The 19,830-nt window shown below is 31.6% G+C and overlaps 1 protein-coding gene across 9 annotated transcripts in view; it reads right to left on the bottom strand.

Moving 5' to 3' along the window:
* The window catches only part of LOC119070545 (elongation of very long chain fatty acids protein AAEL008004), a 41,123-nt gene extending 22,664 nt beyond the window's left edge, over positions 1-18,459 (bottom strand). For 2 of the 9 annotated variants that reach the window (XM_037174920.1, XM_037174930.1), the window contains exons 1-3: positions 18,253-18,420; positions 17,931-18,093; positions 2,437-2,489 (exon numbers count right to left, since the gene is read on the bottom strand). The gene's annotated coding sequence lies outside the window, so the exon portion shown is untranslated. Of the gene's footprint in view, positions 1-2,436; positions 2,490-17,930 lie in introns of all 9 variants that reach the window. The other 7 variants (XM_037174937.1, XM_037174918.1, XM_037174929.1 and 4 more) reach the window with 7 other exon arrangements.
* Positions 18,460-19,830: the final 1,371 nt, after the last annotated feature.

Raw genomic sequence — 19,830 nt, 5'->3', positions numbered from 1 at the left:
TATTTGTTCACATCAGAAGGTGTTAAATTTTTTATTGATTTAAGAAATGGCACTTCGAATATAACAAAGTGATAATCAGAATGAATTACCTAATTTCGCGCGCATAGGCAGATAGGATTTCATTATAAATAAATAGAAGTAAATAAGTGAGATCTGTTGCAGAAACCGGAGTAATTAAACAAGTATAAAGATGTGAAATAGCGTTCAGAATACGGAAAATTGTCTCAGACCCAATATACAAATTGTTCGATAAAACGGCGCGGCGCCGTAATTATACAAGCGCTTCGCTGACAACCCTATAATCAATTTCAATTTTATATAAGTTCTTGTATTATGATTTCGAAATTGAGAGTTTTATCTAAACAACTCAAACGTGCATATAACTTTCATCGATCGCTCATTTCGTTCCTAGTAAATATACTCGAATATTATGATGTAACGTACGAGTGTAATGTTCGAGTGAAAATAATGACACTTTTACGATATTTAATCACATAAAATTACCTTATAAGAAGTGATCAGACGAAAAAAAAGGTGTGCGCTCAATAATCTTGAGGACTTTTTTTTCAATATCAAATTTAAATACTAATCGCTTATCAATCACATCGAATCACGATAAAGTGATTACGTATAGAATTTCATGCAGTGCATATCGTGTAAGTGTTTAATTTTGCTTACCGCTTACCGGTTGTGTTTGTTCCTGTGGTTGCGACACGGACAAATGCAATATTTGCAAAGAACCCGGCTTTGCTCATGATAACGGTAAACTAGAGAGTCGGTGAATTTATTGAAAATTACATGTCTTTAGTTGCGGCAACTTTAGAAAATCAACTTAATATTTTGGTGTCTTTTCAAGGTCAAATTATTGCATTGTAGGTGGGTGGGTTGTGGTGTGAAGTATAAATTTAAAAAAAACTTTTGGTAAAACTTACACGTAAAATCTACAAACAACCCACAAAACAGACGTAGCAGAGGGTGTTACATTTATTTAACTGAAAATATCATTTTCAACTAGTTCAACGAAGCTGTGGAATCGACAAATGTCCGGACGTTAATTCTAAAAATTGACTTCAGGCATTATTGTCCAGCCAAGGTGTTGGTAGGCTTTCTAGAGTAAAAAAAACAACAATTTTTTCACATGAGTGACTGCTTCTCGACGAGTCCGATCCAAATATAAATGAGCTCGTCAATAAGCTGAGGTCAAGTTGTATCCGTATGGATACAAGTATAGCTAGCGTATATTATCGAAACTTCCCATTTGCACCTCATACTCGTTGGCCTGGACTCGAAACTTAGTCATACAATCAAGGAGATGTCTGGGAGAATGTTGACAAATAATGAAAAACCGGTAGAGTTATGAAAAAACCCGGTAGAGACGACAAGTCAGAAAATAGTTTTCTTCCTAGTTTCGTAAGAGTTTTTTTTTGTGAGTTAATAGCAGGAAAAATACTTCGAACACCTTCAGCAAGTATCGCTGATTGTGTAAATTAACCATTTACAACTACTGTCTACGTGTGAGAAATGGTTTTTCTTTCTTGAAATTCCGGTCAACGATCATAAATATGAATTTATCTCCGGTGCACGCTTGTATACCTTGCCACATGCCTTAGCTCAACTGTGAAACATTGTCACTGCACAATAATATACATTTCTTAATCGCTTCAATTGGTATGGAAATTGAACTGAAAATCTTGAAAATTATCTCAGTTTCATTGAGTCGCGTTATTTAATCGCAAAGAGTGGCATTCAATTTTGTTGTGAAAGTACTGTCGAAAACAGTACTTGTGTGTTTGGCTCAAAAATCAGAGAGGGAGAGAAAGAAACATATTTCTGTTTTCATTCCAGAGGTACTTGTGTTGACTTACCGCTAACGGGTAGTCAAATATATATGTGAAATACCTTTATTAAGCATATAAAAATGCTTGTATGCCACTTCATCACACAGAATGGGGTCTCACCCCTTTTACAATGCAAATTGCAGTGAAAGAAGCATTGCGATGAACACTTTTTTTTGTGGATAATTGAAAGTTGTTTATTATGGAAGTGGATTTTATGCAACCACAATCACAGGGCTATTGTCATGCGGCTATATAATTTTATTGCTACAGTTACTGTCTGAGCAAAAATATTAAATCCAGTCTAACGAGTATAAAAGGGCAGATACAATATACAATATGTCGGTCTGGAAAATGTTTAGAAATTCTGTCTACTGATTCATTATTCGAGTTTGAGATGATTTTTATAATGACTCTAATCGGAAACTGCTTTTCCAATTCAACGATACCACATGTATACAGTGAACACGCTCGATTCGATTAATAAACTCACATACCTTTCGTTATCAATGGAAATAATTTACGACTTACGACACAGTGTCATATTCAGTGAGTTCTCAGAAACAAAACAAAAACTTGTTTTCACTTTTCTTTAACTTACATTATTGGAAATATGTTGCTGCTGGGAAGCACGTACCCTTAGGAGATGTAAATCTGAAAAATAAACGAAAAAGATGTAAATTTGTGTTTGAATTTCATTGTCAAATAAAGCAAAGAAGAACGACTCGTTAGAAATTCTCAATTACGTAGGTAAAGTTCTTTGAATCGGTTAACTTTCGAACGGTTTCAGTTCATCATTGTGTTAATACTTTTTACAAATAATAAAGAAAAATAAAACCAACAAAATAAAATGCTATCGAAACGTCTACTTTCCACTTAGACGTATTTATGCATTTTATTACATAAACGTTGTGAACAAGTTTTAAATCAAACAAGAATCCATCAGCTATACAGAAATAATACCACACACCACCAAATATCGGTCAACTTGTTTCGTTTCCTAGCCGGCTCTGATGACTGGCCAATGTATCAACAACAAACATCATGATGTATATAATGCTTATCTCGACCGTAAATACTCATCGTTATTTTTTTTTTTTTTTTAATAAAAAATGAAAAACCATACTCGTTCAGCTAAGTAACATACAAATTCGAAACGGAAAAAAATGTAAACAGTAAAATTCATCGGAACGGAGGTGATAATGTTTGTACCAAATGAAATGAAAATGTTTAAACGAGAGTAAAAATCGTTCACCAGTTTTTTTTTCTTCTTTTTTTCATTTATGCGTTCGTTCAATAAATTGTTTTGTAATAATTTTAAAACTGAAAGTACTGAAATTTTAAAATTTTAAAATTAAATAAATAAAAAAATAACTGCGGTTACAGCATATTGAAAATCTAGTTCAATCCAATGGTTCAACAATGTTGAATTTTTTTTTATTTACATTTGGTGTATGATATTGGGAGGTGAATAAATAATAAATAAAATAAAAAATGTATGATCGATGGGGTATATTAATCAACCATATTACGTGCATATTGGTTAACTTTACTTCCATGTAGCATTGACTAGAAAATTCATAGAATGATTTTGGCATACAGATACGTGCCGCATTTCTTCATTTTCAATAATGGCATTACCTTTACACACAATGTTCAATGTGTTGATAATATTTATTTTATTTTTTTCCAAACACGGAAAGCGATGTAATGAAATCATTTGCAATTCTATTAATTGCAGCACAACAAGTTTCTTGATATAATCCATACTTTAAAACAAATATAATTGGAACATTGTCTGTGCGGAACCAAAAAAAAAATTGAACTGATGAATCAGGTGAAATAAATATTTTTTTTTCGATTGAAGGGTGGATCGGTTAGACAGTCCTTTACACTTTGTAAGACGTCATCGTTTCGCGTTATAATCATCGAATCTGTTACTTCATTTGCTTAGAGTATTGAGTAGTGCTTTTATTACTCTTTTATTACATTTTTTCATATTCTATTGACTTTGGGACGCGACATGCACAGACACTCGTTGTCTATCTTATATCATGCCAACGATTCGAGAAGTAGAATCTGCAGCAGGAAAAGCCGTCAAACGAAAATTGCTGTGGAAACCATGGGCCTTGGTGTGCTGTGAAAACCATGGGCCTTGGTGTGAGGAAGTAAAGTGTTAATCGATCAACTTGGCTCGATGTTGAACAAATAGACGAGAGATGTGAGATGTAAGAAATACTTGAAATTTCGGATTTCAATTAATATCCAACATAAAAACGCATTTTAAACACATTGCCAAAAAATGAAGGATTGAAAGAAGTTTTTGAATTATAGTTTTCATTTTACTATATACGACCAAATTAGTTGTAATTTATCGGTGATTTTTGCTTTTGCTGTCAATAGCTAATGGTTTCTGAAAGATTAATGTAAAATCTCAAATTTAAATTTTACGAGTTACATCAATGTAAATGGAGCTGTTCTGGCGAAGTTTTCATAACAAACAAGTGTTTCCTATGCAAATTCTTTGTTGGGGTTTTTCAACTTGGTTGTTTTCTTATATGAAAGTGGAGGTAAATGGTGCATACGCAACGTCTGACTCTGAGTATTTTGTGCTAATTGAAATTGCATAAAAAACTCCTAGGCGTTGTTTGTTATGCAAAGTATTTGATGCCATTTTTCGACAACTTGTTTGCTACGAAAGTTAAAAAAAACTGCCAAAAGCTGAATGTAAAAATCGTGGGTTCTTTCTTATGAAAATTGCGGCAGACTTTACTCATATGAAATATTCATTTACATTTCTTAATCGCATGAACTACATCACGTCCGTGCTACATAATTTTTATTTTGACGAGTAAGAATTGTAAATACAGCTCTCCACTTCGTTTCGGGCTTTATCATGACCTATAAGTCATACTAATTGCTTTAGTGAGCAGGAAAAGTTTGATTAAAAAAACATTGTCATTCAAAGACTGTCCTTAAAAGTCTCGCGATTTTGGAAAGCACAGGTTTAAAAGCAAAGTTGTGATCACCAAACTGACTCAGACTAACTGACAAAATTTTAACAAACTTTCAAACAGTAAAATGAGCTGATAGCGGCGATATGATTTTTCAGGAAATTCATGACATTTCCTAGAAATTCAACAAATTAATTTACCCAGAAAAATAAGCTCCGGCTGTTAATTAGTGCCATAAATGACTCGAATATTTTCGGAAGTTAAACAGAAAATATTTGGTTTAAAAATTGCACCACATTCGGCTGACCCAGAATTCGCTTGCCATGCAAGCATTTTAAAGGTATAGTGAAATTTCAAAGCAAATAATAATAAAATAATGCTTTGCAATGCAAAAATATTTTATTGTATTTATGTCGATGAAAATGTAAAAAATCCGAATTAGATCAGAACCATAAGACTGTATACACAACCTCATCCTACTGAAAAAGGTATAACTTTAAATGATTTCATTGCCATTTCATTTAGCCAATTTTCCTTTTCATATTGTAATTTTGTATATATAAAAAAAACGAATTGTGTAAGCTTTGCTATATGTGCTATATCTTTACATAATTCATTAACAAAACAATAATTTGCAATGCCCGTGATTTATGTACATCCTCATGAATTAAAAAATAAAGAAAAAAATATGGACAAAGAAAAAAATTTGCGAAAAAATATTTCTAACAGAAGAAAAATATTCGTTCAGTCTCTGTGTGTGTGTCGAACATAAAGCTGCTCGCCCCGAAAAACTCAGTTACTGAAATACTGAAGAAGAAAAAAAAAATCAACGCATTTTAAAACAATACAAGCATTGATAATTCGTTATTCAATTCACATTCATGATGGCTTCACTTCACATCATTGCATTGAAAGAATATTAAATTTATTTATAAAACAATTCATAAATATAAATTGATGATTAAATAAAGACATACATATTTGCACACTCCAATCAATTAGTAATACCTATAGATGTTTATTATATCTCTACTATGAATTGTAGGAACGAGTCACACACATAATGTTCAATATATTATCACTACATTCGATAGGCAATCAAACAATTTCGTCTTAACGTGAACTTCCTCATAGTAATTATTAAGTGTAGTTAAGAGGAAAAATTGAATTTTTTTTAATGACTACTCGAATTGGCCATGGTCTCGTTAGTATACAAACACTAGAACAATGATTAGATTGTATACACATCCATGCTAGCTTTGAGACCGGACAGGAAGTGTGTGCTATCACTGCTAATTAAGAATAATTTCTGTAAAGATAAGTTAAATGAGAATAATATGACCGATGAGCTCATTAAGTACATAATACGAATCGAGGTGCGCATCACGTCACATCACATCGATCGGATCTGTTCTCACTGAGAGATGGAAAGACGGATAAATAAATTATTCGTCCAGATGACTAAAATCAATGAAGATTATAACAAAACGTCACATTTCTGTTCTCTTTGAAATTAAACTTCATTTGCTCTGCGCAGAGGAGAAAAATGTCATTTTCTCATCTCAGTTGAAACTCAGGGAGCTTTTGTTGTGAAAAACGTTGTGTTGACCTCGGGGAAAAAGTAGGAAATTTTATTTTCTCGAGTGAATTGAAAGCACCACACCTAAAATGAAATTTCCAATTATTTTTTTTCATTGGTGAACAAAATACTATTAGAAGAAGTGCTTAGCCCCCGGGTTCCATATTTTCGCATTTTTGCACCTATCGTTCTACCGGTTCTACTCAATGAGCGACGAACAACGAGTAACAACGAAATTGAAGCAAAAGGTTCATTATTTTCAGATATGGGTTTTTGCCCTATATTATTGGTAACAATGTTAACTTGTTTGTAAACAACTTTCGGTTGTAAATGAAAGTGAATCTTTTGTACACCAAATGTTACAAACCATCATAAATATTGTCATATAATTATACTTTCTTTGCTTCAGTTTGGCTTATATTGCAAGAGTAAGAGAGGTCGACATAATTTTTACACGTGACGAAACGATCAGTCGTTAAACATGACACTGACAAGAATTTTTAGTTTATTAAGATGTGTAACCAGGTAGACTGGATCTAATAAGTACTACATTGCCGAGTTTTTCATGTTGATTCATTAACTGCCACAGATTGTATACAAAAGTTGGTATGCACACTTTGCTGTGCATTGAAAATTTTAAATAAAATACCTAAATTGAGTCAACGCAAAGCACAATATTTTAATATCCATTCGTCGATATATCTGTACGTATAGCAGTATATTATAAACATTTACTACGTTGCGTGTTAACAAATTCTTATTACATTAATCGTATAAGGGTAAAATTTGTTGTATTATGATAGACAATGTTGCATGGAAAATAAACGTGTTGTGGAGATATTCAGATATTTTCGATAAGCTTTGACCTGGGCGTTATTATCGTTCATAAACTGGAGGTTTTTTTTACAGCCTATATGTTGTTGTAAAAGTCCTCTTTAGCTGGCGTCGGATTGACTAGAATTTTCCAGTTAAATGGCTCACCTTAAAATCAGTTTTCTTTCTTACTCACTGTTTTATAGCGACGGGTTTGCGATTGTGAGATTTTGCTTGTTTGTCAGCATTTTTTTGTTGGCTGTCCGTCTCTTTCTAGGGAAAAAAAATCTCTTGCACAGGACGAATGATATGTGTCTTGTTTCTATACAGAATTGTGTTCGTTTGATCTAAACTGAGCATGGCAAGGTTTTGCTGACGAGGCAGCTGTTATTTTACTACTAGTTTTACGTGTTAATTGGTTTACTGGTAATATTTCCACACAGATATACAGCAAACATCACAGATATACAAACAATGACAAACCGATATTGCACCGTAGAATGTGCTAATAAAATTTAAAAACGTTGATAACAAAAAATAATTGTCATCGTTTACCGGCAATTTATTTTGCCGTTCTATATGTAACATATAATAAACGATGCAATTATACTGTAATTATATTTTTTTAATAAACTGCAGTAAACGCCAAACCAATCTAAGGTCAGTAAAGCAAGAATCAGTATTTTATTAATTTGTTGTAGATTTTTTTTACTTCATTTTGCAAAGATATTTATACGCGAACACACATAGTTATCTACTTGATATATTGATTAGTTTATGGTTTATCCAAGGTTAACCAATTAACAAATTCTTTCACTCGTCATCCATCCATTTTATTTTTCAAAGAGAACAAAAATTTTTCAGTTTAATCAGGCGGGACTATAAATTAGTTTGTGTATCAAATTGCATAATGTTAGAGTTGATGCAGTTAAAACGTGTACACAACATATTATGCCCCGTGTGGGTGCTCGCTTCGCTCGTATAGAACCACTAGTACGCATAACAAAATATTGAACGAAATATTGACCACTTCACTTCACCTTCACAATGAAAACACGCTGAGTTAGAGACACATTTTCTAGCCGAAATTACACAGTCACAATTTGTCGTATTGTAATTGTCAGTTACTGTTGATGACATCTTTATTCCAGTTCTATATTCATAATAGGCGACCTTTTTGCGCGTGTGTTTCAGTCCTAAGAACTGATTTACATTCCAAAATGTGAACAACAATTTATTTGTTTAACATTAAGTTATGCATTAGCAACTTTACAATGTGTAAGTACACTGCATTTACAATAAATTATTTAAAACAGTTCCATTTACGTCATTAGGTTGATGTCAGGTAAATTCTGATTATTAGATGATATACTTTTTCCAACTACGTAGTAAACATGAAACGAAATACGTACAGGCATCGTCATATAAATGACAGAAAATAGTTGATGATTTACGAAGTGCATGAATTAAGAAAATTGTAAGTTCGAGTTTATGTGACGATGGTTTTCATACGCCATTTGGGTGACGTTAGGTGGTCTCTTTTTCCCTGTTTTCCTATATTTTGCTTTTATCATTCTCAACTTTGATCAAAAGCCTCAGTGCTTCTAAGTTACATGGGTCTAAAACTTTGATGAGTGGGATGAGTTAAGCCGATTTTGATCCTGAGTAGTATAGAACAAATGGGCTGGTCTTGTCAAGTTTTGTTTAGTGTTAAACGCAACTATTCAATAATAAATCTATTGTTCTAGTTTGTTGTTCTATCTGTAGTAAAGTTGGTTTTTCGGAGACCACGTGAATCGGCTGGTTTTCGACTTATATTTCCAGTTAGGACTTTTAAAAAAATCAGTTGGCAGCAGTCTCTGCTTGCTGCATTGTTATGCAAGCGTCTAACTAGAAACGATTCTTCCTATCTTATCTATATGTAAGTTCGTATCGTGTTTGAAACAAGCGTCATTACTCATAGAATAAATGATTGCAAAAATTGCTGCTTATTGTAAGAATACATATTGTTTGTGGAAACACAAATTTAGCATGGAAAAGAGCGAAATTTACAATACATTTTTTTTATATAAATTATTTCACACAGTATCGGAATATTTATTATGATATAAAAAGTGAATATTTATAAATAACAAACAGAAAAAGAAGAACAAAAAAAATGTATACCGAAAATACCCTTCAAAACAATTTTACAAACCATAAATAAATGTCGGGTATAACCAAAATGATAATAAATAATTTAATTTGTTCAAAAGAACTTTGTGATTCCGCTTCAGGGCGATGCGTGTTGAATAACTAATTGGAAATTAAAATTGTAAGTACAAATATATACCGTGGATTTTCGCTTAGGGTTATATGTAGTATAAACAATACGAAACGAAAGAAGATTTGTTTCTTTATAAATTCTAGATCTAAACAAAGACCATAAGTGCGAAGTGCCTAATTATTATAAACAATTTATATTTTCAATTTATACAAATAAAAATTCTTTATTTTCATACATCCAATTCAATGTCAGGCATCACAAAATGTCATGTATCACGACGGTATTTATAATGTACAAGCAATAAAACGATAGACAATGTTACTTCACAAGCTAATATTCAAATATTCACAAACTGTTAAGATTTGCGTCATTTCAAGCGTGTGTTTTTTCCTTTAATTTATTCGATTTTATTGTGGTCACAATAACCGAACAGATTTCGTTACTATTGGTCTTTTCATAAAATATGTGGACGAGAAACAATTAGAAATAAAGTGAATCGTTTCACAAATAATGTCACCAGAAACGAAGATGGACACGGATAAGACCTGCTGAAAGATACCGAAACATAAACTGCCTGGAGGGCAAATATGATATCCCTCAGTTAAAAGGTACGTTGCCTCCATGTTGAAGATAGTGACATAAACATTCAACAATATACCCGCATGTTGTCCAAGATAATGAGAGAATGAAGGAAATGCATGAATGAAAGTTGAGATGAGTTTAACTTTTCCGTCTCTTTATTTTTAACAGAAAAGGAAAACATTTTCGTTGGATGATGGGAATTGTTTGTGACTCCTCGGTTGACTTAAGGAGTTTTTATTTTACAAAATAAGTCCCACATAATATTTTAAGGGCAATTCCTTATGATAAACCAGTCAAATTGACGTTTCATGATTGGTACGGTAAGCACAGCTAAATAGAATGATCGAAACAAGTAAGATATTTGCAGAGGATATATACTGAAGAATTGCGGTACTTGGTGTAGGTGTGAAGACTTTATGATGTTTCGTAACGTTGCTGTAACGTAACGTTTCTTTACTCAGATTAGTCAGATATTTGAAACGTAGAAGATCACAAAATCCCCTAATTGGACAAAGCTAATGAAATGCTGAGATGAGTGATTACATTTTTGTCTACTTAATTCCATAAATTAATCGGCAACTGTAACAATAAAGAAATTAATTGACATTCAACTTGTTTAATATTAATACAATCCAATGAATGAATGTAAATGCATTTCATTTAAGTGGTAATTACAATAATTGTTGGAACAATGGAAAAAAAATAGGAACAGACATATCCACAATGTCCTTCTTTTCTTGATGAAATGCAATGAAATGGAGAGTGAAATGGTAAATAAATCTTTCGGTTTTCTGATTACGTAAATCAAACTGAAGAGAGACGAGAAAAAAGCAAACATTTTTGTATACCAAATTACAATCGATATACCAAATAATTTCCTCAAACATGATGAACCATGAAACGAATCGTCAGCAATTTTCGTTCGTTTAACATTTTTAACCAATGTCTTTGCAGCGAAAGAGAAATTTTCTGAAGATTTTGAACGTTTAAACAAAAAGGGGCATTACACAACTCATTATAACTTTTAACAAGTTTATTTCGCGTTATGAATAATATTTTCTAATTCAATTTATGTCATTCGAATAATATGAAAATTGAAAAAAAAGAAATAATAAGTAGCGACATTGACCCAATTTTTCCCTTTCTGTGTTAATTTGTAATATTTTAGATATTGAATTAAAAGTAGAGCCATAGGTGTTTCGGTACACATCTACAGAGAAAGACAAAACCGTTTTTATTTAAAATATTGTTGACTATTTCCAGAAAAAAAAAATTAACTGAAATACATAAAAGAAAAATACATCCAAAGGAGTTGTTGGGTTAAACGACCTACTCGCATGCAACTCTTTTTTTTCCTCTTTCAATTAAAATATTATATTGCATTACATGTTCCACAATTAAGCATGAGCAAAAGTTAACATTAAAATTTCAAATTTTCGGGTTATCGATTTAAACTTTATGTGGTTGGTGATTATGTATATAAAATACAAAAGGATGTTTTCGAACATTGCGCATATTAACCAAGTATAGTAAATGGCTATTAGGTAAATAAACTTTTTCGCCCGAACACCGAAAAGGAAAAGGAAAAGGAAATCAAATTTAAATGTCCCTTAACGTTGTGAACAATATTTTTTGTATTCATCGACATTGTTGTATTTAAATTTATTTATTTTTAAATAATACAACGTCGTCATACCAATTGAATGCAACATTTTAACAAAGCAAAAAAAAAATTTTTTTTTTGCAATATTTTCGATTTCTTAATTTTTTGAATTAGACGATTCAAATTTTAACATATTTCGTGTCATCGCTTGCTCGTTATCTTAATTATTCACGGAAAGTTTAACCGTTTGTTGCCCATTGATATTTTGGTTGCAACGACATTCATGTGTAGCTCCTTAGAATTGTTTAACATGCTGCAGCTACGGCGGTTCATTTGATAAAAGAAAATTATTTTTGGAAATAAATTAAATGAAACGACAGAATAGCTACAACGGCTACCGAACTAAATATTGTTACGATGATTTTAAGGTTCTTTCCTGTCGGTCTCAGATGGAAATATCAACTGTGAAATGATTCGTAGACGAAAGCCGTATACGTATGAAATATACATAGGGGTAAGAGGTGGGAATGTGCATTAGAATTTTACATGCAACAAATAACAAAGCTAGACTCATTACGTGTACAATTGGTTTTGGGCTATGTTTTTATACAGTTTACAGCCACAACAAATTTTATAATTTCGACGGAGCAGAGAGATTTTAATGATTTATTCGTAGCAATCAAAATGAGGGATCGTCCATTTAGGATGAGTGTCAGCACCAGTAGTTTTTAATCACTAACTCGAGAACAATTGGTTTTTCATTTGAAGTAAAATTCACCCTTTCAATTCCAATTGTAAAAATCTATTCTGTATTGAGAGCTATCTATATGGATTCTGTTCCTATTTCAATATGTATTTAATGAATTTTCGATCAGTTGAAATTAACTAGATAGAGGGATTGACAGAAATAGCTTCTAAAGTTTCTAACAATTATTTCATTTCTGAGTGGAATACATCGTAATTAGCTAGCTCGTCTTGATAACAGTTTCAACCAACTTATTGGGCACAAACAATTCCTGTTTTAAATCTTTCGAAAATTAAAATCCTTAGCTAGAAACTTTGTGAAGGTTTCAGAATCTACTATGTGAGGTGGGTTTTCTCGAAATATTTTTTTAAAGAGAGTTTTATACCGTGAATGTAGAGAAGACAAGTGGCATCGTAAAAACTGAAGGAAGAAACTGAGGAAAATTTTAGAGAACTCGATACGTATTAAGGTTTACTGGAAATTTAACAGAGTCTAGTTCCAGTTCTACCAAAATAAAATGAATCAATCCATTTCAAGACGATGTCCTTCATTTTCATTCAGAATTGTAATGGCATACTAACATATTTACAGGCAATAGAATTGTTTTTATAGAATTTCTAGTCAATAAATCCGGAAAATAATAATTTTTTTGAACAATAGATCATCAACAACAGCTCTACTACAGTTTCAATGAAACTTATCTTCAAATTTGAATACTCTTTGATTTGATTTGAAAAAAAAAAACATTTTATTTTCTGAATGAAATCTCCTTCTACTTTTGTCAACGAAATTCTAATTTAGGTTCGATGTTTTATTGAAATTACACAAATCCAACTAAATTTTTAAGCTCACTGTAAACAAATATTATTACTTCGAGACTTCAGACATTGAACGGGGCTATTAGAAGCAGGCAATAATCCATTGACTTTTAGTTGTATCAATATCTCGAATATAATTTATTAATTCTATTAACCTTCAAAATTTCTAACAGATTTTTTTTTCTTATTAAAAAAATCAATATTTGCTGAATTTTGGATCTTATCTCATACTATGCTTTAATGATAAAATCCACAATATGCATACGAAAAACATTATTTTACAAAATATGAAAATGAACAAGATATAAATACCAACATTTTATGTTTAGCGGTCATAATGTGTGTTTACAAAATGAAGAAATAAGTACCTTCAAATATGAAATTACACCTCTAAATAATTAGCCTGATATTTGCAAGAATGAAACAAGTTCATGGTCATCATTTTATACATTCCTTCTGTGACATATTTTATATTATAAATTAAAATAAAATAAAATATTAAACGAAACGAAAACAAAAGTAAAACGAAACATCGGCGACAAGGAAAATCTTGTCGTTCGATAAAAATCACTTTGAGTTAAGCTGCGAAAACGTTCGATGACACATTTTTTATGATATTTTATTTGGTAGCAATATATAAAAAAATGGAATTAACTATCTGTACGCTAAGTTTTATTGAATAATTAACATTGGTGTCAACCGTTTTTTTTTTGCCATAATTGGTTTTGGTTATCTAACGCGATTCAAGCAAAAAAAAATGTTTTTTTTCATTTTCAATCCGTTTATCCGATTCCGATTAAATTCACCTGACATTATATGCGTATAAATAAATAACCCCTTCACGTTTTTAATGTCAAAAAAAATCAGTTCTCATGCCTTTTTTCATCTCTTTTACGTAAAATATTGTCTAGAGAAAGTAACTTGCAACTTGTCGTATCACCCATATGTTTTAATAAAAGTAAAGCATATTCTTAATTCGTATATATACATTTCGCTTAGCACATTGCCCTTGTACTACAATTACACGAATCTCTTGGTTGTTTAAGCTTAAGCATGTTCAACTATTTCGCACAGTTTATTTTAAAAAAAATGTTGGCAACCCTGAGTTCATATCAAGTTTTGCGCAGCATATAAGCAACAAATGTGCTGAAAATTATGTAAGATTTTTAACATTAGATGCAAAACATGTTTGTAGATGGTATAGTTAATAAATCAAATCAATTTAACCACAATTTGTTTAAAAGACACAGCCTACAAAATGAATGAAATTGTAAGTTAATTATTTTTGCATATTTCAGTTCATTCTTGGACGATTAATCAGTCGAACGAAAAAAGTGTTATTACAATTGAAAATTGAGTGCGTAAACCGGAGATTGATTGCTGTTTTGCACTTCACATTTTCGTTTTGTTAAGTTTATTATTACGAGTGGCTGGTCAAAACGAATCGTTCCAATAAACATTCCGTCACATGAAATGGTTAACGAACACATATATTTAAAAATGCATCACTACTCACACCACAGACTACATTTGCTACACTAGCTTCAGGCGTAATCAGCATCCAACAAGGATTTATTCTTAGTTTATCGTTTCCAAGTTTTCACAACAAGCAAAAATAGTTTGTTAAAACGGAGCGCAAATTGAATTAGAGATTTTGGTTCGACTTCTGGGTTGTCTATTTTGTTGGATATATTAAACGTACAAAATATTTGTTGCCCGAACTTTCCTCGATTTTCTGTCCTTCATTAACAATTTGTTTTACTGCTACCACTACTACAGCCCGGAACTATCTGCCACGCATATCAGAAGCTTTTCTGAGAGATGAAACAATATTCGAGTGATTAGACACATCATGTTGAGTTTCTGTTAAAAGCACAATAACGTCAATCGATCAAATATTTGAAGAGCCTGTAGCTCGTAATCGTAATCAATGATTGTAATTCATCAGGATTGCGCAATTACTCAAAACCAGGTTCAGAGAATTTTCATTGATTACTAACGTTTTTTTATCGATAAAAATCGATTTAGTCATTCATTTTATTTCATTTTTATTTATGTTATATTCCAATGGTAGCGTTATGATAGGGCACTAAATATTTGGGTCGAACAAAAATTAGATCACTGAACCAACAAATTCTCTTTTTTTGTAGTGTTTGTATGAAATTATTATCTTATCTTGTGTCTGAAAAGATTTTTTTTGGTTTAAAGAATGAAAATGCCTGCATTTTTATCTAGCGATTTTTTTTTATCAACGTTCAACAATCAAAGTTCAGCATAATGATGAAACACTACGGTCGGCTTATTTGTGTTAAAAATAAATAAATAGATCAAGCCTCGTCAATCGAACATATTTAAATAAAATGTAGGCAGTGAGAACGAACAATGATAAGAAGATAAATTAGATATCGTTTTATGATTGTGAAGACAATAAAGGGCCCGATAAATTATGTATGTAGAATCTAAAGGTAAACTTTCATTTGCGTAAGCTACAAATTAGGAATAACTAATATTTTTGGAATTGACAATAACAACAAATGTATTTTCAAGGTCAACCTAAAAAAATCAGGATAGAGCAACAGGCCAAACTTATATTTCTTGTCACTTTTGACCTGAAATGTTACAATCTGACCTAAAGTTTTCATGACCTGACCTGTGCGTGAGCATGACTTAATTTTTATGGAGATGCCGATAGAACTACTTATTGAAATGAAAATATATCAAATAAAACCACAAGAGGCAAGCCTGACATATTCATGAATTTAGTGAAGAATCGTATGTTCCATATACAACGTGAGGCTATTTGGGATAAGAGATGAAAGAGTGATATATACGACAAAGTCGAATATTCGTGGGACAAAAAAACCTGTGTTGGTAAAACTGATTTTGAGCTAGTGTTGTATGGGGACAATCTAGCGTCATCTAGCGTAGCTTCATTTAACTATGAAATTTAACAAGGAATACTAGCTGAAAATCAGTGTGACCAACTGAGGTTTTTTTGGCCTATGTTTTTCTTCTACATGTCGCGTATATCTCTCATTCATGTATGGATAAATGTTACCATTTTGCCAAACGAAAATAATCAATGTCATCAATCTGATAACAATTCTGCAACAATTGATCGTCTCTACGCAATAATAATAGTAAAATGCACGATGAGAGAACCTAACGTAACCCACTATACACAAAGTACATATTTGAGCACAAATAATCATTTACTATTGTTCGTATAGCTCACATTTTCTGAGATATGTATCACAAATCAAATATGTTACATTTACGTGATGATGACACTGGAACTAAAGGGACACAAAACAGGTGAATCTGATGCTGACCTGAAGAATGGCAATGTGTTGAATTGTTGGATGTGTGCAATAAAAAATGTATTTTCCATTCTATGGTAGTAATGCCCATAGGGCAACAATATTTATGAAACAGGCGAAGGCGTAAAATCATTTTTTTTTATTTAAATTTCATTATAATCAACAATTTGAATTTTTAATGAAGCTATGAAAGCTATGGAATATTTTGTATAAATGAAATTAAATCGGAAATTTTAAATTTTTATTTTGTGTTGTCTTCCATTTAATTGTTTATTTCCACGAAGTAATGTATGCATTCGGAACCAACCCCCCATTATACATTAACACAATATGAAAAATACGGTTCTCACAGAAAGCACCCAATTATTATTTATGATCTACTCCATTAAAATGCGAAAATATTGAATTTTATTCCTCCACCGAGACCAAATAAAATGAAAACACACTTTTTTATATACATGTGTGGCTACCCTAAAAATATTTCGCTGTCTACAAGCTTTAATATTGATTTTATAAACACCAAAGTATAACATTTTCGGTTGTTGTTTTTCTTTTCTTTATTTTTGGCAAAAAGTAAGAGGTGTACGCTTGTGTCGTATGTGATGGTCAAGATGAAATGGTAAATATAGCCGAAAAATATTTATCGATGCGATGTGAGAATAAACATATATATGTTGTGTGTATATTGTCCAATGAATGCAATCTCCTTAATCAAATTGTTGGTCGATTAAATATTTAACATTTTTAACAATAACAAAAAGAAGAAGAAGAAGAAGAAAAAAACACTTAAAAGACCACAAATCAATTTAATTATTTTTTTTTATTTCGGTAATTTTATTTCTGGTCAAACGCCAATGAGTCTAAGAAAAGAAATTATTTTTTTTTGTCTTCAAACAATTCAATGAAAAAAAAAAATTATTTGTTTGTTGTTTTATGTAATGATCTAACACTCCAAAGCCAAAGTAATAACAGGTTTTCTAAATGAAACACAAATTTGCATATCATGTTGGCAAAATTAAGTAATCAATAATTTCTAAATAAAAAAAAGGTTGCCTCAGAGTCGGTGTTTCGTTTAATATTTCTCTTAAAAATAAGTAAATATGGTTCATCGTGATGAATATTGTCACCTAGTGGCACATAATGTACATGTAATGATCGCGCATAATTTCGTGTGTAGTAAAAGGTATGTCTAAATGTGTAAAATGGGAGTCATTCATTTATCATCAGCGTAAATATAATGTATGTTATATGAATGACATTATATATATTTTGAAGTGTGGTCGATTAAGGCAGTATATAGCTGATAATTGCAGTTTATTTTATTTCTCTTTTTTTTAATTTGTCAAGCCAGTCAGAGCTCTTGTTAATTAATTAAACAAAACAAATATAAATAATTTAAGTTGCATAACACTCACCGATATAATTTTTCTATTTCGAATTAGGGATTTAAATCACGTACTAAAACGTTAACTATATTTACTGACTTCAGATTAGATTTCACTTTTATTTAACTTTTGTTTAGACTCTTTTATATTACAAAATTAACACAACTCAATAATATGCCAAAAAAAGGTAAATCTGAAATTTATTTAATTTTATTTTGATATCAACACTATAACCGCGCGCAGTCTTATCAATCAAGGGTTTTTACTTGATGTTAAAAACTGTATATAATGCCACAGAAAACTGATTCACAGTCGGAAAATGTTGAATGAAAAAGTACCTGCAAAATCACACCTTTAAATGGTCTTTTCTCAATTAATCATAATTCAGCAAAAAATTGTGTAATTAAAATATTATTCACACAGAGTGGATGTGTAATTTTTGCGCGTAGGACACGTTTGTATTGCATATAATCAATTGACGGCAAGAACGTTCACTCAAGAGCAATAAAAGACTGACATTAAAATTTTCAAACCCATAGAGTTTTACCAAAAAGCCCCACTCTATTTTGTGTATTTGTATAAATAGTAATATACGCACACATACACACACCCTGCGAAAACATGACAGAAGACTACTTTGAGAGAGTGTATAGTTTGTTGCTGGCTATGTGGAGGTAAATAGCACGGCCGCAGAGAATATAGCCGCTTCGATGTTGAACTCTGTTTATAGTTCGGTTAATGATAGTTCTCGTTACAGTTTGTTTACAAACGAATTAGGAGAGTTGAAAAATTATAGAAATGTAGCATCAACTTTATCTCACGTATTTACTTACAGTGGTGAAATTGATTTTTGTTAACCATTAACAAAACAAGGTTTAAAAAGTTGGAAAAACGAGTTTTTGTGTGAATTGGGTTGTTCCGACTCGGAGTACAAATCAATAAATGTTTTGTGTGACAAAAGCGTTTAAATACAAATCATGCAATTTCGTCGCGAAAGTCACATTTTCATACAACATTCAAAAGTGTGTTATTTTACTTTTCTTACTTTGGGCATAAAGTTCGGAATTTTTCTCGTAATTTAGGCCTCAGTCTCAGCGAGTTATAGCCCGAACCGTCCACAACAGTTACGTAAATAACAATTTTGTCACTAGTGTGTAAAATTCGTACGTACTTTAGTTTACTCTAGAGTCGAAAGTGACCCATTACACCCCTAGGGAAAACAAGAAAATTTACCAAATCCTCAAAAGAATGTTACAGAACTTGGGACAAAAATGAAAATTCACTGTTTCGTGTATTTAAGTTTAATGACCTCGGATTCGCCTCTGGCCAACAAAATTCCCACTAAAACCGGAATTTCAACTTTGTATCCCTTGTCATGTAAATGACTAACACATTTCCCATTGCTAAAAAGTACGCACCTATTTTATTATTGGAAAAATTTAAATTAATTTTAGTTCTAAATAAGTAGTAAATCATATGTTTGTCCAAATTGAAGCTGTGAGGTAAGATGAACACAATAATTCTGATGTGGAGTAGAGGCTACGGCAAATATTTTGTGACATGACCGCAATACACACTTAATGTCCCCAATGGATTTTCCAACTTCACTTGATATTTTTAGAGGCTTCGCTCATTCATACATACTTTACATGAGTATTTGTGAAAAAAAACCGACAGCCATTGCATAAACAACAAGAACACACACATTGTTGGTGTTTTGAAGTCAAACACAAAATGAAATAAGTAAATAAAGTCGTTAGAGACATGTGTGCATGTGCACGGCCACACATATGTTTATCTGAATGTGTCTGCAATATATCTCCAGGCCGCGGGAATGACACATCAAGCTCTCAAATGATACTAAATTATAGAAAATTCGTTTTCAGAATTGGTTTTTCTTCAGTTATAGCGTCTTTGTAATGTGTTTACA

Source organism: Bradysia coprophila (genome assembly GCF_014529535.1).
Source record: "Bradysia coprophila strain Holo2 chromosome X unlocalized genomic scaffold, BU_Bcop_v1 contig_98, whole genome shotgun sequence".
Lineage (NCBI taxonomy): Eukaryota > Metazoa > Arthropoda > Insecta > Diptera > Sciaridae > Bradysia > Bradysia coprophila.
The sequence above is the reverse complement of the archived record's forward strand: the minus strand, read 5'-3'. Positions and strand labels throughout refer to the sequence as shown.